Source organism: Myotis nattereri (assembly GCF_964212035.1).
Source record: "Myotis nattereri genome assembly, chromosome: 6".
Classification (NCBI taxonomy): domain Eukaryota; kingdom Metazoa; phylum Chordata; class Mammalia; order Chiroptera; family Vespertilionidae; genus Myotis; species Myotis nattereri.
Window position 1 is genome coordinate 25,955,190 of NC_138081.1, and position 24,255 is coordinate 25,979,444.

The following is a 24,255-nucleotide window of genomic DNA, read 5'->3' on the forward strand; positions in this document are numbered from 1 at the left end:
AACTCTAAAATTCAATTTAAAAATAGTTACCTAAACTCACACTACAGGTTCCTTTCATGCCTAACTAGATGTGTTCAGTTCTGAACTTTTCCTAACTTTCTGGTTTTTAGACCTGTGTGTATGTGTGTATGTGTGTGAATGTGTGTGTTGGGGGGATGGTGCACACACACATTTCTCAGACATGCATGTGTTTCTGAAGCTCCCTCTTAAGTGGATCTCCTTTCCATCTTCCTTTCCCAGTTACTTTCTATATTTAAAAGCTATTGGTTTTCTCTTCTTAAGCCTTGCATTCTCCTGGTATCTCCTGTTCCTCCATTTTACAATAAACTCTTTATCTAGCTGTCTCCATTTTTAAAAGCCTTATCCCTCCTAGTGTTCTTATCTAGAACTCTCTTTCAAGTGTGTAACTGTTTTCTTTATCTCTCACCTTTCACCACCCCTCTCTTCCTGCAGGGTAATCCTACCCTTCTTCCTCCTAATCTCTAGTTCTTTTTTCTTCCTCCTAGAAGTGTTGTATTTTCTATAACTGCATGTTCATTAGCAAGGCAGTGATAGCATCAAATTGCAGTATAATAACATTCTCCCCATCTGATAAATGCATTTTACTCTGAAGCTGCTTCTGTAAAAAGGGATGTGAATTTTGGAGCTGATCAACCCAGCTCTAGGTCAGTGTTTTCAAAGGCAGACATAAATCCTTTTGAAACATTCACAACTTTTAATAATAACAACAATAGCTGTATTTTAATGAGATATACAGACTACAGTGCAAATACAAGAAAATGATTTAAATAGCTACTGAAATTAACTCCTGATGATAGTTCACACCTAGAATAATGACTTACTCTCAATATGTTATCCTGGCATCAGACATTTCTCTTATAAGGAGGCTCTTATCCACTATGCAATATCATTCAATACTGTCTTCTAAATTGTCCTTTAAGACTTTTCCTAGAAAATTCCCTGGATATAATGCTTATTAATTGCATGTTGTCTTCCAACCATTTTTAAAGAATAAAGTTAAGCCAAAATGCCTGCAATTTCTAATGTAATCCAGGAATTTCTCATACGTTGATATATAAATCCGTGAGAAAGATTCATTAGTATTATACAAAGACCACTTGATAATGTCTCCTAGAGTGGTTTAAATGCCAACATTTACAACTGGTCAAGCTTTCAAGCTCTCTCTAGGTGGCAAAAGTTATTTCTGTGAAACTCTGAAGCAGTTCAATTATTCTGAGCTTTTGCTGTTCTAAATCTACAGATGCTAATGGGTAGTTAGTTCTACAATTATAAGGCCAAGAATATTCTGGCGTTATACCTCTACCAAACAGAAGCAGTGAATCATTCATATGCACCAAGTCAGAATATATAAGGATAAAATTAATAACTATAGGGCATGAGCTTAAAATCCATTGCCTTAGAATATGTATGCTATTTCCTTTGGAAGTATCCAAACGCCATCTGGATGCTTAAATCTTCTAATAGGAACTCACTACATCTTATCACTTAAGATGTGTTCAGAGATCCCAGGAAGCTAGATTTATATCTCGCTTTGCCACTTACTGTCCGAATGACCTTGGAAAAGTCACTTTGGAATTCAGGGGTGAGGAACCTTTTTTTCTGCCAAGGGCCATTTGGCTATTTATAACATCAGTCAAGGGCCATAAAAATTATCAACTTAAAAATTAGTCTGCTATATTTAGTCAAACATGTAATTAACTCACCCCTAATGCCTTGGCAGAGCTAGACCAAATGATTTTGAGACCCTTATATGGCCCATAGACCGGGACATTCCCCACCCCTGAGAGTACCAGGAAGGGGTCACCCTTCTGAATCTAAGTTTCTTTATCTGGGAAGTGTGTGTGTGGGGGGGGGGGGGGGAGGGGGCGGGGGGGGGGAAGGGATGTGTGGGGGGAACAACCACTCACCATGGTTTGCTGAACCCATTAAAATGAGAGAATATATGAGAAAATATTTAATAATAGTCAATGTGTTTCATAACTTACTGTCATGGGCACGTGGCGCAATCGAATTTAGATTATTGTAAGCCTTTCCATTGTTTGGTGCACAATGATAAACTGAGACCCAATGTTTGTATTCCTATTTAACCACTTGATGGAGAGAAAAACATTTGAAAGTTACTATGAAAAGATCATCCTTCAAAAGAAGGTTGTTATGTCTACAGATAGACAAAGTTAGACAAAGCCAGGAATTTTATGCTGTTATCTTTATGCACAATCTCCTAATGTCTTGAAGGACATAAAGCATCACTCTCCTTGGTAATATCCCCTCCCTGCTTTATCAGTCCATCTCAACTCTGCTCCTATTTTTATCCCAGTGCAGTGGCAAAAAATAGGTTTGAGTAACTAACTGCTCCTCTACCGCACAATGAGGAAAATGTAACATGCGTATCTAGCCCAAGGGTTTCCATTAGTGTTAAGAAGACAGTCTGCTTCTGAGTGAGAAGAGAGGAAGTGATGGCTTGCTCAGCTTTGATTCAAGTAAGCCACATATGACCAAGGACTGTGAACAACAATTGACCAAAACATATAAGCATGCCTGTAAAGGTGTGGTATTCCAAAATAGAGACATGTATACTACACAATTTACAGCACTGGTTTTGTATTAGAACAATTGATTCAAGTAGTGGTTCCGGTACTGCCTACTTTGTTACACATGAGAAAGATTATTTAACACCTTTGCCTCAATTCTTCACCTTAAAATGGGATATTAATAATATTTATTTTAGAGGATTGTTATTCTTAAATGACACAATATATGAACATTCTTTCATAAGTGTAAAGCAATCATTACGACAGCATTTGACACATTTATTATGCAGCACACGTTCATTGAGAGGCTTACTGAACAATTTTCATACCTTTACAGAGAGATTGCCCAAAGCATTTAGCATGTGAGTGTACGTTTAGAATAAACAAAAATGGTGGTGATGAAGGGAGGTTATAATATGCAGAATTTGTCAAACAAATTGTCGATAAAGTCATTAAGAAACTGTTGGCTTAGCTGATGGCTGTTTTGCACAACACACCCTAGGACTGGTCTTCAACCAGCACATTTTGGGAAAGAATGAATCTGTGTCTTGTTATGATTGGAGAGGCCAGATGAAACAGTGATTAAAAGTCAAGAGACATATGAAAACATGCTCAAAATCACTAATCATCCGAGCGATGCAAAACAAAATGACAATGAGGTACCATATCACACCTGTCAGAATGGCTATCATCAACAAATCAACAAATGACAAGTGCTGGAGAGGATGTGGAGAAAAAGGAACCCTCCTGCACTGCTGGTGGGAATGCAGACTGGTGCAGCCACTGTGGAGAACAGTATGGCTTTTCCTCAAAAAACTAAAAATGAAACTCCCATTTGACCCAGTGATCCCACTTCTAGGAATATATCCCAAGAAAACAGAAACACCAATCAGAAAGGATATATGTACCCCTATGTTCATATAGGCACAATTTACCATAGTTAAGATCTGGAAACAGCCAAGTGCCCATCAGCAGATGAGTGGATTAAAAACTGTGGTATATCTACACAATGGAATACTATGCTACTATAAAAAAAGAAGGAACTCTTACCATTTGCAAAAGCATGGATGGACCTGGGGAGCATTATGCTAAGCAAAATAAGCCAGTCAGAGAAAGATAAATATCACATGATCTCACTCATTTGTGGGATATAATGAACAACAGAAACTGATGAACAAAAACAGATCCAGAGAGAGAGAAGCATTGATCAGACTGTCAAACCTCAGAGGGAAGGTAGGGGAGGGTGGGGGTAAAGGGGAGAGATCAACCAAAGGACTTGTATGCATACATATAAGCCTAACCAATGGATACAGACACCAGGGGGGTGAGGGCATGAGTGAGGGGACAGGGAGGGGGGAGATAAGGACACATATGTAATACCTTAATCAATTAAGAAAATAGAAAAAATAAGTCTACGTTCATGAACCAGACTGAATTTGAATCCTGCCTCCACTATTGCTTAGCTGTGCAAGCATGCTCTGCTTCAGTTAACCAATAGAATGAATTTACCTAAAAATATCTACTAAGCATCTACCTGTAGCTAAACAATAGCAACTATAAAACAAACATTAATAAGTACTGACATGTCTTAAATTACTTTACCAACATAGCATCCAAGTCTAAGAAATGTAGGTCATGACTGATTGGGCCCTATAAACTGCAATCGCATTGATACCACAGCTCAACAAAACGAATCCTGCAATTTAATACACAAAAGGTCAAAATGTTTATCCCCTAAAAATGTTTTCTTATGCCAATGTGACCTATAATTTCCAAGTACAACAATGTAACCTATAATTTCCAAGAACTATTACGAATAAGAACTTTTTTTAAAAAATGTGCTTTTTCCCTGGCTGGTGTGGCTCAGTTGGTTGAGCGTTGTTCTGTGTACCAGGAGGTTGCTAGTTCGATTCCTAGTCAGGGCACATGCTGTGGTTGTGGGCTTGATCCCTGCTTGGGGGCAGGCAGGAGGCAGCCTGATCAATGTTTCTCTCTCTCTCCCTCTTCCTTCCTCTCTCTCTAAAAGTCAATAAAAAATCTTTTTAAAAGTGCTTTTCACAGTAGCTTTCTTGAACTGAATAGATACAGTTTCACTTTTTCAAATGATAGAAATACTTGAGAAATACTACATAGAAGCAAGCATAGTGTTAGTGCAAGGAATAAAAATCAGTTCATGACTTTTACTTTTTATGTCCTTTCACTCACCGAAGGTAGACGATTTCACTGTCATTTGTGTTCTTTCAATAGGGTGGCAAGGAAGGAGAAGAGAGATTAAATTAAAACTAGTCAAACCTGTTCTGTCCTAGAAGTTTTTCTTAGGTTAAGTGGTAAAGAAGTCCCCAAAAGCATTTTAAAACGTTGTCACTAACACAGATAACTGAAAAATAAATGTTTATTCATTTTGATAAAATCAGTTACAAAACAAAGTTTGTTTCACCGAGTGAAAATAGCTATCATTCAAATACATAAAGGCTTTCTTTAGAAGTTGTTTTAAAAGTGCTATGAATGGTTAATTAATTTGCATTTGGTATTACTTGCCAAATATAGCCAATCATAACATTTACATATAGAGATGGACAGAGATAAAATTCCCAAGTCCAAATATGTACTAGTAACCATAATAAGTGGAAGAGTTTACTTTTTCCCACATTTATGAGAATGAAAATGAAAGTCTTTTGGTGTTCAGACCAAACTCAAAACAAAATTCCTGAACTTCTGTTTTAGAATTTCGATGCCAAGCCTTAGCTAACAAAGTAACAATCCGCTGCACTGTTGCAAAGCTCTTAAAAAAATGGGGTTTTATACAAACACTGACAGGCTCTGACCATCAGTGGCATTAGGAGGCGCCACCATAATTGCAGTCTCCTGAAGACATAACTTATTTCAGGCGAAGTAGGAGAGCCAATATTTTGTATTTTAATTAAGAAACCTGGACTTTGTTTATAATAATTGGCTGTTAGGTCAATTCTTGCCAGGATATACTTGTAAAAGAGAATTTTTGCCTCAAGTAAGCTTTCATTTAAGATTTTGGAAAAGATTTAGGATTGGGGATGGAATCCTTTTCAATTATTTATTTTAGTTGCTTTCATTATAATACTAATAGCTTGATATATTTGTGTATGTTTTCAATCTACTCATCAATGGCGATGAATATTCATTATTTGCTTCTTGAAGAAAATTTTTAATCATACCGATGAAAATATATTGTTTGCTATGAACACAAAAGCCAAACTGTTTTCTTCACTTAACTAGTTAGACCTGAAAATAAATCAGTTTGCAGTGCTATAAAATAACTCTATCAATATTCAAGACAGAGTTGAACCCCATAGAGATCATCTAATAACACACAAAACATCTTAGATGTGAAACACTCATATGCTCATTTTGAAAAAAAAATTATCTATCTATATATATATATATATATATATATATATATATATATATATGCTGTTCAGATCAAAGGATTCTATATAATAAACCCTTTAAAGCTCCTATTGCCCAAAATGTTTTTCTTTTCAATCATAATTATCTATTGGCACATGTGACAATAGTAATATTACTTAGTATTTGTTTTAAAAGTAAATGAGAGGCAGAATACATCTGAAAATTATAGCTCTGGAAAAGTGGGTTCCAAAGGAAATCCAATGGAACACTGCCACCTTTTGGTGACACAAATGGTAAAGTTGCAGACGTTTACCGTAGCCTTTTTGAATGAAAATGTTTAGACAGACTTTCAGATTTTAGAAATAGGGATCCTATCTCTGTTGGTATGAAAATAACTATCGTAATTTTTTTTCTCAGTTGTAATCCTTAATTTTTAAGTATTTCAGTTTCCATTTTGCAAGCTCGCCCCCAAACTCTTGAACTTTAGAACCTGGAAACAGTTCTTCCTGTTTATTTTGTAAAGAATGGCAAGTAATGGCCTAGTAATGAACAACACAAAGGACTTTTATATCCTGGGCCTGTCACGAGCATTTCTGACTTCTCTTTATACCTAACCACAACACTACCCTACAGAACAGTATTTTGCAGGACACACTCAAATTCCCCAAAGTACTAACTGCATTTCTGTCAGCTGGAAGGATTTATGCCTCCTCACTCCTAGGTGTTTTATGTATACTATTTTAAATTATAGGGCCAAAGAAATGATACAGTAGGTGCCTAAGCACATATAGGGACTAATTGGAGTCGGAGGAGAAATAAAGGGCTAAATATAGACAGATATTTCATTTAGAGTAGGACCTGAAACTATGAGGTTGTCTAAGCATAGGGACAAGACTAAATAAAGCAAAGCAAGAGTGGGAGAGTAGATAAGCATTAATAAATAAGATAAATAAAAGAAATAGTTGTACAACAAATTATACTGTTTTTTTTTCAGTTCAGTTCCTGCAACCTAATAAAGAGCCCCTTTAGCTATAAAAGTAAAGAAACAGTAAATAATATGTAATCAAAGTGAAATAAAAACAAATATATAGATGGACATAAAGAAAAGAGAGAGAAATTCCTAGGTGCCAGCAACCAAGAAGAAATCTAAAATTCAGAGATTTGTCAAGTGACTCCCTAGCTGTTCAGGGGCTTATCAAACTCAGGTCGAGCCCTCTTTCTAGGGGCTGCAGATTAAGTGTCCATTTGTAACATGAACATGACCTTGGGCATACATGAGTTTATGTGTAAAACCTGAGATGCATGTAGAGAGCTAGAAAAATGAGGTGACTCCTGAGTGACAGAGGAGAGGGATAAAATCACTCTACCTGGGGAAGTCTGGGGAAGTAACAAGAATAGTTGATGTGGCCTGAGAATCCAAGTGGAAAACATAAAATTCTCTTTTAAAAGTTAAAAGCCTGTGTGGTACTATATTGTCTTTCAGGATAGCAGTAGAATCTCCAAGCCTAGAAATGAAAAATTAATCACAAACTAATTAAACACAGCATCGCTTCAACAACCTATGGCCCACAGTATAACAACAGAGGGGAAAACACAGCAGTAATGATGGGATATTAATTATAATTTAGGTTATAAAAAGGTGGTAACTTGGTAACTTTCACCTCATCTCAAGTGTTTTCTCTTTTTCATTCTCTGGCTCTCACTTTTGAGTCACCAGCTGTCCCCCTGTGAGGACATTCAGGCAGCCTATGGACAGGCCCACAAGGTGAGGACCCAAGGCCTACTAGCAGCCACTTAAGTGAACTTGGAAGCAGATCTTCTGAGACCTGTCAACAGCCACACGAGTGAGTTTGTAAGCAACTCTCTCCCTCCATCCACCCCTATCACACCATCAGATGATACCACGGCCACAAACAATGGCTTAACTGCAGTTTCTAGAGATACCTTGAGCCACACGCATCTATTTAGGCTGGGGCCAGATTCTTGATCCACAGAGTGTATGAAATAATAAATGTTTGTTGTTTTAAGCTTCTAAGTTTGGTGGTTATTTGTCATTCATCAATGGCTAGTTTCTTACATGAGTAAGATGTCCTTAAATCTCGGATAATTATTGGTATCAGTATCTCAACATTCATAATGGAATGCTAAAGAATATTACCAAATAGTTCAGTTGCTAAATATGGACCTGCCATCAATCAACTTCATAGATATCAACATTTTTTAGTCACCAAAGAAAATAAATATCAAAATCTGTTTCTGATTTTAAAAAACATGGCTGAGAAACTATGCAGAAAAGATATTTTAATGGACATACCATCCATGCACTGCTTAAAAAACTTGATCTAAGGACGAGGTGTAAAATAAACTATACTGTATTAGCTTTTCTAAATACTGATGTTGACACTATTGTCCATCTCTAAATATATCCCTTTTAAAGTATCACATGAAATTTTTATTTTAAAATTCAATTCCAGGGAAATATGTTTCTTCTATAATTTCATTCATTCATTCAATAAATATTTATTGCTTTATCTTAAATTAGGCATTTAAGATGATACTGGGAATATATTAGGGGGAAAAGTGTCTCAGCTTGCATAGAAGTAACATGTAAGGAACAAGCAAATACTAAACAACTGATCCCAAGTAGAAAGATGATAAGGTAAAAGCTTTAACCAACACCCTGAAATGGCAGATGTCAAAGAGAAGTGCTAGACAAACATAAAAATTTTCAAAGGAGATTTATAAAAACCAATTAAGCAACCCATAAGTCCTTTACCTTAAGAGTAGAAAGGGTTCAAAAGTAGAGAATACTGCTGATGTGTTGTGAGTCCCTACTTGTTTTTGTCTGCCTCTAACATCAAACCTAATGGCAAGGGTTTTGATGCGTCTCCTCGGAGAACCTGACATGTGCACCTCAACATTGGAAGTTGCAATGGATGGTGTTCTAGTCCCACTTAGAAAATGTTAAAGGCAAAAAACCTTGGGCTAATGGCTCTGATGGTGGGTCAAGGGAGATGGCCAAGTTGAGATGGGCTTGTAGTTCCAGAATTCATTAAAGCAAAAGGCACCTCAGGGTTTTCCATAGACCAGATTTGGACCACAGATGCGGGAGAGTCAGTACATTAAGTCATGTTACGGCCTTGTCCACAAAAGCTATCTAAAGAGTGAACTGGCTGCAGTAGAGAGAAGTTAAAAGCATCCCCTGGATTCCTAGAGCAATAAACGACAAGAAAAAGTATCACCTACATCAAGATAGTACATGAGAACTCCCTGGTGATGGAAATGCATCTGAAGAGTCCACACAAGTACTTTACAAGAGAAAGGGGTCAGTGTTGAACATCTGTAGGCCAAGGGAATACAAAGCAAGCACATGAAAATGTGCACATTAGAAATCATCTGCTGCTTTTACCTCTCAGCTTTAGTTCCCTAAGGCTGCCATTAACAAATTACCATTAACAAGTAACAACACACTCAACACAGCTCGGGGTACTAGAGGTCAGTTTGAAATTAAGGTGTCAGCAGGGCCATGCTCTCTTTGCAGGCTCTGGGAGCAGGATTCTTGTGTCCCTTCTATTTTCTGGCACTTGCCAGCCATCCTTGGTGTACCTTGGCTGTAAGTGTTTAACTCTAATATGTGCCTCACTCTTCTTAAGGCCTTAGCCCCTCTGTGTCTGTCTCTACCTCCTCTTCTAAGAAGGACACCAGTCATATTGGACTTCTGGCCTACCCTAATTCAATAACACTCCACCTTAACTAATTGCATGTACAAGGACCTTATCCTATCTAATAATAGACAAAGATGTTAATTGACTATACCTTCGCTACACCTCCCATTGGCTAATCAGCAAAATATGCAAATTAGCCAACAAAGATGGTGGCTAATTTGCATACTGTAGGCAGGGCAGGACAGCGTGAGCCACCATCTGGGCCCTGTGTGCAGCCCCGCCCCCAGCCAGGACCCCTGTGTGCTGCCTAAGCCCTGCACCACCTAAGCCCTGCCCCCAGCCAGGACCCCATGGCGATTGGTGAGCAGGAAAGGGCGGCCTGCAGGCAGCCCCCATGTGCGCCTGCTGCTGGATCTCCGCAGCGATCAGGATAGCGCGGTCTGCAGGCAGCACCCCACCCTGGCCTGCAGGCAGCACCCCACCCTGGCCACAGCTCAAGGGAGAGTACAACATGCAGTGGAGGCCAGGAGCCTGAGAGATCAACAGAGAGGGGTGCCTGCTCCAAGCCTCCATGGTGTGGCTGGGGGCAGGCCCCCAGCAGACACACACATACACAACGCCTACTCTGAGCCTCCAATGTGGCTGGGGGAAGACCCCCAACAGACACACACACACGCACATACACACAGGACGCCTGCTCCGAGCCTCTGCTGCCAGACTGTGGCCGTCAGTAGGACAACCACTGAGGGCTCCTGGGCTGAGGGGCAGGCTGGGCTGAGGGATCCCACCCCCCAGTGCACAAATTTCGTGCACCAGGCCTCTAGTTTCCAAATAAAGAGGCATTCTTAGGTTCTGGGTAAACATTAATTTTTGAGGACACTATTCAAACACGTACACACCCCCTACCTCCTAGCCATTCAAATCCTGAGGGTGGTCAGAAAAAGTAACTAATGGTGGAGGTAGCTAATGAGCAGACTGTTTTGCCTTCTGTCTCTGCCTCTCTCCAACCCCTTTTTGTCTTGATTCTGCATCTTCAACTTATGCCAGGCTCTGCCTTTCAGTCACATTCACCTTCTTTTAGTTCCTCAGCCTGGCCATACTCACTCTTGCTATTTGGCTTTTACACTGCTGCTTTTCTCACCTGGAATGCTCTTCTGGAATATACCTACACACTTGAGTTCTACCTATTTCTTCAAAATTCAGATGAAAACTCACTTTGTCAGGACCCAATTGCTAGTTTTCAGTCCAAGGCAAAGCTTTTATAACAAAATGAGCTAAAAATAAGTTATAGTAATAATGATACAATCAAATAGATGGATAGATCAATGCATATGCATGTGTATATAAATTTCAGTTTGAACATTAATATAATTGCAGGCTGTGCTTTCTTGGGAAATGTTTTCTTTTTATTATTCTGAGATTTTGCCTTTCCTGCTTTTTTATATTTAAATGCATTTTATGTTAGCCTATCATAGTGATAGAAGGTAGCAGTTCCTTCTTTTATTGTCCTTAATTGTCAAAGATAAATAAAAAACTATAAAGCTGACAACTTTATGTCAGAAAAAAATTGAAATTTTATGGGCTTATGAAATCTAGAAGCCTGGGAATCACTGAGACTCTAATGGTAAGACTTTCATATGGCCCACTAGAGAAATGAAAGTGTGGAAAAACACTCGAAATAACAAAGATACTCTCTTTTCACTAACTATGATTGCCTTCATCCTGTGTTTTTTATTATTACTCTCACAGCTACTAAACTTATTTTTATTCCAATATTTACTATTGGTCCCTATACTATATTTCTCAATCCATTACTCACTGCTGACTTACCCATCATTATTGCTTAATTCAGTGCCTCCCTTCATAAGACCGCTGAATTCCACATCTACTTAACTTTTTAACATTCCCATTTAACCAAGCTGTTTCCTCAGGTCCTTTCCATTGACTGTATTCTTTGCTGTGGTTCCCAGAGTCATGCTGTACCAGCAGGGCCCTCATCACTATACCCCAGTCATTTATTACTATTACTCCCTTGTTGGCTCTGTATTTAATATTTTTACAGTGGCTCCTCCAAGCTAGCCTAGTCACTTCAATCTCCCACTCCAATTCTATACTCACTAACCCATGTTTAGTTCATTCTATAATGCATTGAGATCATTTAATGAATTTTAAATTAATTCCTTTTCTACATATTAATGATTCTGGATCCTCTTTTATTTTCTTTTTCTCCTCTATGCCATGTGAAAAAAATGCCTCAAATCTCTCCAGTCCCTTACACTTGCAAGGATTCCATACCACTCTACGTTGCCCAAGATCAGCCTCCAGCACTCTCCTTTGTTGATATTTTCTACCAAGTGTTACTGTCAATCATCAGACAAATATGCGTTTTTCAAAATATACATTGGTCTGAATATCACACAAATTCTCTGTTTTACCTGCCAATCACTGGCAAATTATTATTATTATTACCTCTCCTATTCAAACTACCATCATTTTATCACTATGCATTTGTCAATTACTACTATTAAGATTTTGTCCTTACCATTTTAGCTGAAATTGTTTTCTTACAAGTCTGATATCCTAATTATATGATTAAATAAATTTTCCCATTCTTGATGTTACTGATGTATTCCAATAGCAGTTGACACTGCAGTTTCAATATTTAAAAATGTCAACCCATTATTTCACTCTGAAACTTTTTCTTCTCTTGAATACATGGCACTGATTCTCCTTCCCTCTGGGTATGCAGGAAAAACTTCCTAGTCATTAAAACTTGGAAAAATACCATAGGCTGCTCTCATATGTGCACTCTTCAAATAAGTCTACCAAGGCCTTCCCCTCATTTCCAGGAACACCACCAATTTATGTGTCTCTGTCATTGTCTTCTCTGTCAATACACTTATCTCTTCTGCTGAACCTCCAAAAATAATGTGCTCTTTGAAAGTAGGTAGTTTTGCTTTTTAATCTGTGGGAGTTCAGTGCTAGATAATGCTAGGCACTTAGTTAGATATTCTGTAAATGATTATGAACTCATTAATGGAAATTAACCAAATGACACTAGGTAATGAATATTCTAGGAAAATGTAAGAGCAAATATAGAGTCCTAGACTTCAGAAAAAGCATGTGTATTTAAGGGCAGACTGAAAGAATGATTGAATACAGGGATAAAGCTGAAGAGGCAAGCATAAAGAGTTTTGTATCTCATGTTATAGGTTTTGAGACCCTTTCCTAAATGTTAGAAGAAATCTCTAAAAAATGTTTAGAAATGTATTAGATACCACCTCACACCTTTTAGAATGGCTATTATCAACAAGACAAGTAATAACAAATGAAGGAGAGGTTGTGGAGAAAAAGGAACCCTCATTCACTGCTGGTGGGAATGTAAACTGGTACAGCCACTATGGAAAATAGTATGGAGGTTCCTCAAAAAACTTAAGAATAGATTTACCATATGACCCAGCAATCCCTCTTCTGGGTATCTAATTGAAAAATTTAAAACACTTATTTGCAAAGACATGCACTCCTATGTTCACTGTAGCATTTTTCACAGGAGCCAAGATACAGAAACAACCCATGTGTCTTTTGATAGATGATTAGATAAAGAAGATGTGGTGCACATATACAATGGAATACTATTCAGCCATAGGAAAAGATAAAATATTGCCATTTGCAAAACTTGGATGGATCTTGAGAATATCATGCTAAGCAAAATAAATCAGACAGAAAAAGTCAAGAACCATACGATTTCACTTATATGTGGGATATAAAACTGAAAGGAATAAATGAACAAACAAGACAAATAAACAAACAAAAATTCACAGACACAGGAGAAAACCAAGATGGCAGCATAGGTAAAGACCTGAAATTGCTGCCTTGCACAAACACTTCAAAAATACAACTAAAAGACAAAATGGACAGCATCCAGAACCACAGGAAGGCTGGCTGAGTGGAAATTCAACAACTAGAAGGAAAGAGAAAAGCACACTGAGACTCAGAGGAGGTACGGAAGTAAAGTGCAGAGGTACAGAGGCGCGCGTGGAAAGGGCTGGCAACTGAGGACGCAGTTGTCTTTTTCAATCGGGAGGAAGACACAAGCTCCTGACGGCCCTGACTCCAGTTCCGGGCGAGTCTCTGGGGACCCAGACTCATACGGGGAGAAACTGGACTGTCTGCCTGCAGGCAGAACTTGAGGGCGGCTTTCTCTCAGAGGTGCTTGCAGCAATTACTGTGGACCACTAAGACCCTGGACCTCTTAGGGCAGGCCTGAGGATCAGCCACACCTGTTTGCTCCACCCTGTTGATTCCCTGAGACCCCGCCCTACCCAAGCTGTGCGCAGAGGCTTTTGCATATGAATGACCTGGCCCTTTGCAATCTAAAATTACCTAACAAACTGCAGTGGGGTGAGAGAGACCCAGATCATCCAAAAGAAGGCCCAAGGCCCCACAGCAGACTGCATTGCTTCACAGCTGGGCCTCATCTGGGCACCTCCAAATCCCAAACAAAGAAGAGGAATCTGCAGATCTCTCCATACCTCCTGCTAGGTAGACTCAGGCAGAGACTAAATTAGCACCTCCTTAGATCCAAGAGCCAGTGTACCCAGTGGTCAGAGTGGGATCATCCAGATTACAACTCCTCAGGTCCATAAGGGACACACTCAAGGGACAGACTCAGTGAGCACCAAAGCCCCACTGAAGCAAGTCTTGCCCCATAAGGGTGTCTCCAGCACAGAAGTTCTCCCACCGTAGACACAGCTGAATCTCACAGCCAATTGGCCTGGAGGTCAATTCCTCCCAGTGTTACCTACAACAATCAAGGCTTAACTACAACAAGACTGTGCACACAGCCCACAAAGGGGTGCACCAAGAGTGTCCACCTCAGGTAATTGGGGAGGCTGAACCACTGGGCCCTATAGGAAACCTAGCACAGAAAACCACTCTATCAACACAGGAAAGCAACCAAAATGTGGAGACAAAGAGATAGGTCACAAATGACAGAAATGGAGGAAAGCAAACTACTGGATATCGAGTTCAAAACCACGGTTTTAAGGTTTTTCAAGAATTTTCTAGAAACCGCCGATAAATTTAGTAAGACTCTCAATAAGTCTAGTGAGACCACCGATAAATTTAGTAAGACCCTCAATAAGTCTAGTGAGACCATCGAGGATATGAAAAAGAACCAACTATAAATTAAGCATACACTGACTAAAATAAAGAATATTATACAGAGCTCCAACAGCAGACTAGAGGATCGCAAGAATCAAGTCAAAGATTTGAAGTACGAAGAAGTAAAGAACACCCAACCAGAAAAAGAAAAAAGAATTCAAAAATATGAAGATAGTGTAAGGAGCCTCTGGGATAACTTCAAGGGTACCAACATCCGAATTATGGGGGTGCCAGAAGAAGAGAGAGAGCAAGATATTGAAAACCTATTTGGAGAAATAATGACAGAAAACTTCCCCCACCTGGTGCAAGAAATAGACTTACAGATCCAGGAAGCGCAGAGAACCCCAAACAAAAGGAATCCAAAGAGGACCACACCAAGACACATCATAATTAAAATGCCAAGAGCAAAAGACAAAGAGAGAATCTTAAAAGCAGCAAGAGAAAAACAGCTAGTTACCTACAAGGGAGTACCCATACGATTTTCAGCTGATTTCTCAACAGAAACGATGCAGGCCAGAAGGGAGTGGCAAGAAATATTCAAAGTGATCAATAGCAAGAACCTACAACCAAGATTAGTCTACCCAGCAAAGCTATCATTCAGAATTGAAGGTCAGATAAAGAGCTTCACAGATAAGAAAAAGCTAAAGGAGTTCATCACCACCAAACCAGTATTATATGAAATGCTGAAAGGTTTTCTTTAGAAGAGGAAGAAGAAGAAAAAGGTAAAGATAAAAATTATGAACAACATATACATATCTATCAACAAGTGAATCTAAAAATCAAGTGAATAAAAAATCTGATGAACAGAATAAACTGGTGAGTATAATAGAATCAGGGGCATAGAAAGGGAGTGGACTGACAATTCTCAGGGAAAAGGGGTGTGGGGATGTGGGAAGAGACTGGACAAAAATCGTACACCTATGGATGAGGACAGTGGAGGGGTGGTAAGGGCAGAGGGTTGGGTGGGAACTGGGTGGAGGGGAGCTATGAGGGGAAAAAGAGGAACAACTGTAATAATCTGAACATAAAGATTTAAAAAAAAATTCACAGACACAAACAACAGTATGGTGGATACCAGAGAGAAGGGGCATTGGGAGGATAGTAAGAATAAAGGGGACAAATATATAGTGATGGTAAAAGATTTGACTCTGGATTGTGGGCACACAATGCAATATACAGATGATGTATCATAGAATTGTACACATGAAACCTATATAATTTTAGTAACCAATGTCACCCCAATAAATGTAATGAGAACAGTATATTGTAATTGAACAAAATTAAGTTATAACTTTAAACCGTAAATTCAAATAAGCAGAAATGTAATATTCTTCTTCTGTAATACAGTTATTTTAATCTCGGTTTTTAATCTCCATCATTATACTTTAGTCAATTATATAGAAAATAGTTCTTTATAATTTAAATGCTTTCTGCTTAAAATTCCTTTCCTTCCTCTCCCCTTTATCCTCAGGGGTTATTTAATTTCATGTCATGAAAGGAAGGCATCTGGTCTATGGCCATTGGTATTAGTTCATGCTACCATCTATTTAAATGCAGAGTCAAGCAGGGCTGCTGAGATTCTAATTGGATCAACTGGATGAATGATATTACCATTCACTAAGAAAAACAATAAAGGAATAGGAGCAGGGTTCAGAATGGAGAATGCTATCTTGGCAGGGTGTGGGAGACAATCATGAGATTAACTCAAGCAGGCAGATGGGTATCTGGGATTGGGCACTCACAAGAAACAGGTGAGCTTGAGATGGTGATTTAGGGCATCAATACATACCTGGCAAAGATAGATGCTCACTAAAGACTTGTCAAATAAACAACCACAGCACACCATTAGAAACGATGGTTGAAGCTATGGAAATGCAAGTATAGAATAATAACATATAATGGCTGAAAACAGAAGGTTAAGAAATGTGAATATGTATGAAACAAGTTAAGGAAACTTTGTTCTTTAAAGAGACAGTGTACGAGAAAACACACACACACACACACACACACACACACACACTCACACACACGATATAGTAATGTTGCAGAAAACCAAGATAGCAGAGAGTTCAAAAGGGTGGATCAACCCTAGTGCAATTCCAACCTAGGCATCTGTTTCACCAAACAGAAGTTATTTATCTCTGCCCACCTTCTCTCTCACCTAAGTGTGTGCTCCACCCCATGAAATAGTCTATGGACATGGACATGAGCCCCTGAGGCCCCAGAACTATCTTCTCAGTTGTGAACTACAGGCCGACAGATTATCACTTTAAAGTGGATAATGATGAAAATGAACACCAATTATCTTTATTAATTATTATTATTATTATTATTATTATTATTATTATTTCAGAGAGGCAGAGAGAGGGAGAGAAAGATAGAAACATCAATGATGACAGAGAATCGTTGATCAGCTGCCTCCTGCACACCCTACACTGGAGATTGAGCCTGCAATAGGAACCCAACTGTGACTTCCTGGTTCATAGGTCAAAGCTCAACCACTGAGCCACACAGGCCAGGAAGCACCAATTATCTTTACAGATGATCAGTTTAAGGACTGGTGCAAAAGATGCACTACACATTGTTGAAGTAGAGGCAATGAATTATGAAGGCAGTCCAATTAAAGTAACACAGGCAACTTTGAAAATGTCTATACAGCCAATAATTTCCCTTTGTGGCTTTGAAATAACACCACTTGTGGTCTGAAGGTTAAAATGTGGTTCCGAACCTGTGCATATGAGTGGGCAGCACTTAGCAGTTGTGGAGGAAGACACAGAGTCCGTAGATGAAGTGGAGGAGGATGTAAAAATCATAAGTATGTCTGGAAAGCGTTCTGCCCCTGGAAGTGGTAGCAAGTTCCATAGATAAAAGGAAAACTTGCTGTTAATGAATATGATGATGATGATGATGATGATGATGATGATGATAATGATGATGATGATTTTGAGGTTGAGGAAACTGAAGAAAAAGCTCCAGTAAAGAAATCTATATGACATTTCCCGCCGAAAATGCACAAAATCAAACCAGAATGGAAAAGACTCAAAACCATCAACATCAAGATCAAAAGGTAAAGAATCCTTAAAAAAAGAGAGAGAGAGTGACACAGGAAAAAACTCCTAAACACCAAAAAGACCCAGTTTTTTAAAAGACATTAAAGCAAAAAATGCAAGCAAATATTATATAGAAAAGGCACTACTAGTAAATTAAGCCCCAGAAATGGGGAAAGAGGAAAATGAGAGACAAATATAATCCCTACTGACTATCATCAAGAATCCAGATTGAAGTCTTCTCAGTCCCCTTTCCTGATTAACCACCAACGCATGCCCCATTCTAGGCTGGAAGCTATATCACTCTTAATCTCCTAAAGCACTTTTACATGACTACTGATTCAGTGAACATTTCTTTCTACTTGATCATTTATCTCACCTCTTTGACCACGTTTTAAAGACCTATGTTATCTCCCTAGCTGCTCAATAAATATTTGAATGAATCAAAAAAGGTGGATTGGAGAAACCAAGATGGCGGCATAGGTTAACGCTGGAGATTGCTGCCTCGAACAACCACTTCAAAAAAACAACTAAAAGACAGAACGGACATCATTCAGAACCACAGGAAGGCTGGCTGAGTGGAAATTCTACAACTAGGAGGAAAGAGAATATCATACCCAGACTCAGAGGAGGCGCAGTACTGAAGTGAAATACTCAGGTGCGAAGTGCGCGCGCGGAGCGGGCTGGCGGCAGAGGGCGAGGTTGTTGTTTTCAATCAGGAGGGAGTTTCAGACTCTGAGCTCCAGATCTGGGCCAGTCTTTAGGGACCCAGACTCAAACGGGAGAAGCGGGACTGTCTGGCTTCGGTCGGAACTCGAAGGCAGCTTTCTCTCCGAGGTTTGCAGCGGTTGCTGGGACTCTGAGAGGCATAGCCTCTGCAGGCTGGACTGAGAGCAGCCATAACTGCTTGTTCTGCCCGCCTTGTAGATCCCCAGGGACCCGCCCCGCCCAAGCCCTGCCCAGAGCCATTTGCCAGATAGCCTCAGGCAAAGGCTAGATTAGCACCGCCCTAGAGATCCAGCACAGAAGCTCTCCCACTGAAGACACAGCTGACTCTCATAGCCAGTTAGCCTGGAGGTCAAATCACCCCCGGTATTGCCGACAATCAAGGCTTAACTACAACAAGACTGCCCACAAAGACCACTAGGGGGTGCACCAAGAAAAGATAAAAAAATGCGGAAACAAAGAAACAGGACGCAAATGTCAGAAATGGAAGATATAGAGCTCAAAAGCACACTTTTAAGGTCTCTCAAGAACTGTCTAGAAGCTGCCGATAAACTCAGTAAGGCCCTTGAAAAGACTGGTGAGACCGCCGATAAATGTAGTGAGATCCTCAAGAAATCTAATGAGACCCTCGATGTTGTGATAAAGAACCAACTAGAAATTAAGCATACACTGACTGAAATAAAGAATATTATACAGACACCCAACAGCAGACCAGAGGAGCGCAAGAATCAAGTCAAAGATTTGAAATGCAAAGAAGCAAAAAACACCCAACCGGAAAACCAAAATGAAAAAAGAATCCGAAAATACGAAGATAGTGTAAGGAGCCTCTGGGATAACTTCAAGCGTACCAACATTAGAATTATAGGGGTGCCAGAAGAAGAGAGAGAGCAAGATATTGAAAACCTATTTGAAGAAATAATGACAGAAAACTTCCCCCACCTGGTGAAAGAAATAGACTTACAGATCCAGGAAGCGCAGAGAACCCCAAATAAAAGGAATCCAAAGAGGACCACACCAAGGCACATCATCATTAAAATGCCAACAGCAAAAGACAAAGAGAGAATCTTAAAAGCAGCAAGAGAAAGAAACCCACGTTACCTACAAGGGAATACCCATATGACTGTCAGCTGATTTCTCAACAGAAACTTTGCAGGCCAGGAGGGAGTGGCAAGAAATATTCAAAGTGATGAATACCAAGAACCTACAACCAAGATTACTTTATCCAGCAAAGCTATCATTCAGAATTGAAGGTCAGATAAAGAGCTTCACAGATAAGGAAAAGCTAAAGGAGTTCATCACCACCAAACCAGTATTATATGAAATGCTGAAAGGTATCCTTTAAGAAGAGGAAGAAGAAGAAAAAGGTAAAGATACATATTATGAACAACAAATATGCATCTATCAACAAGTGAATCTAAGAATCAAGTGAATAAATAATCTGGTGATCATAATAGAATCAGGGACATAGAAAGGGAATGGACTGACTATTCTTGGGGGGGAAAGGGGTGTGGGAGATGCAGGAAGAGACTGGACAAAAATCGTGCACCTATGGATGAGGACAGTGGGTGGGGAGTGAGGGTGGAGGGTGGGGCGGGAACTGGGAGGAGGGGAGTTATGGGGGGAAAAAAGAGGAACAAATGTAATAATCTGAACAATAAAGATTTAATTAAAAAAAATAAATAAAATAATGAATTTCTCTAGAAAAAAAAAAGGTGGATTAATTATCATTCTCAAATAGTTCAGTGAGGTCAAGGAAGATAAGAAATATGAATTGTCTGCAATATTAAGCCACAGAGAGATCATCAAAGACTTTTACCTAAAAAATTTTGGTGGTGTAGTCTTGATAGAAACCAGAATTTGAAGTGTATGGAAAGTGAAATAATCCTATATAATAAAAGACTAATATGCAACTTGTCCCCTTGGGAGTTAGACCAGGAGACTGGGAGTATGACCGCTCATTATGATGTGTGCTGACCACCAGGGGGTAGTGTGGAACATGGTGGGCAACCAGCGTCAGCAGCAGGGAACTGAGGGAGTGAGAAGGCGGGAAGCCGGGAGGTGGGGAACCTGATTGGCCCTGATCACCTGCCAGGCCTAGGGGCCCTACCCATGCATGAATTTTGTGCACCGGGCCTCTAGTGGAAATAATAAATGAAGACAACTATTTTACAAAAAAATCTGAACAGGAAAAGGAGAGAGAGGTTTACTACTAAAGGTAAAATTAAAATTTAAAAAAAGGTTTGGGAAGTTGGTTGCATTTAGAATTGAAAAATAATTTTTTCATTGGTTAGTTTATTAATCTCAGATCTCTGGTTATAATCTTCTCTTTTTTAAAAATATATATTTTATTGATTCTTTACAGAGAGGAAGGGAGAGAGAGATAGAGAGTTAGAAACATCGATGAGAGAGAAACATCGATCAGCTGCCTCCTGCACATCTCCCACTGGGGGTATGCCCGCAACCCAGGTACATGCCCCTGACCGGAATCGAACCTGGGACCCTTCAGTCCACAGGCCGACGCTCTATCCACTGAGCCAAACCGGTTTCGGCTATAATCTTCTCTTGATTCTCTACTTCACCAGTATCAAAATCGTTATGTAAATGATGTGAATTCTTTCTCAGTAGCAGTTTTCATGTTTGCCCCAACTGTTTATTTCATTCTCCTATCACCATCTCTCCAAAATAAACTTAAACTCCCTTAAGTCACCTACAACAATTTACATTATCTTACTGAAACATTGCTTTGATCATGTCACATGCCTTCAAAACACTTTTTCAGCATTTACTTCCTAACAAATAAAGCAAACACTACTTTTACAAAGAGAAACAAAACCCTCTAAATTGTTGCTCAGTTCAAATCAACTCCATTTTCCTATAAGTATACCATTTTTCATGTCCTTGTGTCTGCCAACAGATATCCTCTTCACTTTCTCCACTTATCCAAATTCCACTTACCATCTCAGACTCAGTTCAGATGTCATCTCAACAATGCTATTTGCTTTGATCTCAAGTAGCAGAGATCACTCTTTCCTGGGCAATCTGACAGTCAATTTTGACAGCTCCTATCACACTTTTTACACACTGTGAACTAAAGTTATGTGTTTAACTCCCCTATGAGATGGCAAACAGCTTGAAGATGGAGAATATATCTTATGTATCTCCTAGCTCTCACAGAGCCTTATACAGTAGATCTTCAATAACACGAGTAAATTTCTGAATGCAGCAGTGTTAGTGCAAGAAGAATCCAGAAAAAGAACAGGCACAAAAGACAGAGACAAAATGATTTACTGTTCAGTAACTAAGACATTCAAATACCTCTGTTATTATTATTGTCAATCATGACATGCACAAAGACTTCTTAATTAGGGTTGTGAAAAATAGGTTTAAAAATGAATTCAGTACACACAAATAATAATCCTATCTAATAAAAGAGAAACATGGTAATTAGCGTACATCCGCTACCCTTCCCATTGGCTAATCAGGGCGATATGCAAATTAACTGCCAGCCAAGATGGCGGCCAGTAGCCAGGCAGCTTGAAACTAACATGAGGCTTGTTTGCTTCAGTGACGGAGGACTCCAACATTCCCCGCCTGCCTTGCCGGCCTCTGAGCCTGCAGTTTGAAACATAGTTACAAATATAGAAGCTAAACAAAACCCCAGAAACCTGCTTTCAGCGAGCCTGGATCTCAGAGCTGGAGTTGATACAGTGTTTCAATTATAGAACACAAACAAACCAGATACCTGCTTTCAGCAGCAGAGGCCTCAGAGCTGGAGTCAGAGCTAAAGCTGGCCCAGAATTAAAAAAAAAGAAAGAAAAAAAGGAGCAGTTGGGAGCTTTCATCACCCGCCAGCCTGAAAACAGCCCTCAGCCCCTCACCCAGACTGGCCAGGCACCCCAGTGGGGACCCCCACCCTGAAGGGTGTGTGACCAGCTGCAAACAGCCATTATCCCCTCACCCAGGCTGGCCAGGTACCCCAGTGGGGACCCCCACCCTGATCCAGGACACCCTTCAGGGAAAACCAGCCAGCCCCCACCCATGCACCAGTCTCTATCCTATATAGTAAAAGGGTAATATGCCTCCCAGCACCAGGATCAGCAGAGCCGCGAGGCCTCCTGCCACTGGGATCAGTGTGACAGGGGGCAGCGCCAAAACCCCCTGATCGCCCTGTGGCTCTGTGTGTGACAGGGGGCGGGGCCACAACCTCCCTATTGGCCCTGCTCTGTTCCTGACAGGGGGAGGCGCCCCAACTTCCTGATCAGCCCTGCTCTGTGCCTGATGGGGGGAGATCCCCAACCCCCTGATCGCCCTGCGGCTCTGTGTGTGACAGGGTGCAGCGCCCCAACCCCCTGATCGGCCCTCTCTGTGTGTGACAGGGTGTGGCACCCAACCCCCCCCCCCACGGGCCCTGCTCTGTGTGTGACAGTGGGCGGCTCCCCAGCCCCCTGATCAGCCCTGCTCTGTGCCTGATAGGGGGGAGCTCCCCAACCCCCTGATCGCCCCGTGGCTCTGTGTGTTACAGGGGGCGGGGCTACAACCTCCCTATCTACCCTGCTCTGTTCGTGACAGGGGAAGGTGCCCCAACCCCCTGATCAGCCCTGCTCTGTGCCTGATGGGGGGAGCTCCCCAACCCCCTGATCGCCCTGCGGTTCTGTGTGTGACAGGCTGCAGTGCCCCAACTCCCGCCTCCCCCCGCCCCCCCCGGGCCCTGCTCTGTGTGTTACAGGTTGCGGCGCCCCAACCCCCCCACCCCACAGGTCCTGCTCTGTATGTGACGGGGTAGAGCCATAACCTCCCCATCGGCCCTGCCCTGAGTGTGACAGTGGCGGTGCCCCAACCCCCTGATCGGCCCTGCTCTGTGGGTGATAGAGGGCGGTGCCTCAACCCCCTGATCCGCCCTGCTCTGTGTGTGACAGGGGGCGGTGCCCCAACTCCCCTATCGGCCCTACTCTGTGAGTGAAAGGGGGGAGCTCCCCAACCCCCTGATTGACCCTGCTCTGTGCGTGGCAGGGGGTGGCACCGCAACCTCCCCATCGACCCTGCCTTGAGTGTGACAGGGGGTGGTGCCCCAACCCCCCAATCGGCCCTACTCTGAGCATGACTGAGGGTGGCATCACAACCTACCAATCTGCCCTGCTCTGTGCATGACAGGGGAAGGTTCCCAACTCCCCAATCGGCCCTGCTCTGAGCCTGACCAGGGGCTACACCTAGGGATTGGGCCTGCCCTCTGTCACCTGGGAGCAGGCCTAAGCCAGCAGATTGTTATCTCCTGAGGGATCCTAGACTGTGAGAGGGCACAGGCCAGGCTGAGGGACCCCCTCCCCTCCCCCCACCCACCCGAGTGCACAAATTTTTGTGCACCGGGCCTCTAGTGATACCAATAGTAGAGCCACCAGCATACATTACACACACCATGGAGCTGTGCATTTTGATAGAATTCTAGGCCTTTTGCAAAACACTGGGGAGCTAAAGAAAGGGTCCTGCTTGCTTATTATCCTGGAAAGTGTAGTAGTGAGTACAGAACACTATGAATACAGTCCCATGAAAAGTTTTGAACTATGAATTCTAATTTGATTTAGCCAATAGTTTGAAGTATCTTTTATGTACTAAACATTATGGGTTAACATAGTGTGAAAGAGAAGATGGTAAGATACAGGACCTTCTCAAGAATCATATAGTCTAATGAGAGTGACAGAGAGGTGTTAACAGTATGAGATT

The 24,255-nt window shown here is 40.9% G+C and overlaps 1 pseudogene across 1 annotated transcript; it reads left to right on the top strand.

Moving 5' to 3' along the window:
• Positions 1-16,957: 16,957 nt before the first annotated feature.
• Positions 16,958-17,884, top strand: LOC308521600 (nucleophosmin-like; annotated as a pseudogene). Its single transcript has 2 exons — positions 16,958-17,077; positions 17,306-17,884. The product of its transcript is annotated as a nucleophosmin-like (transcript).
• The last annotated feature ends 6,371 nt before the right edge of the window (positions 17,885-24,255 follow it).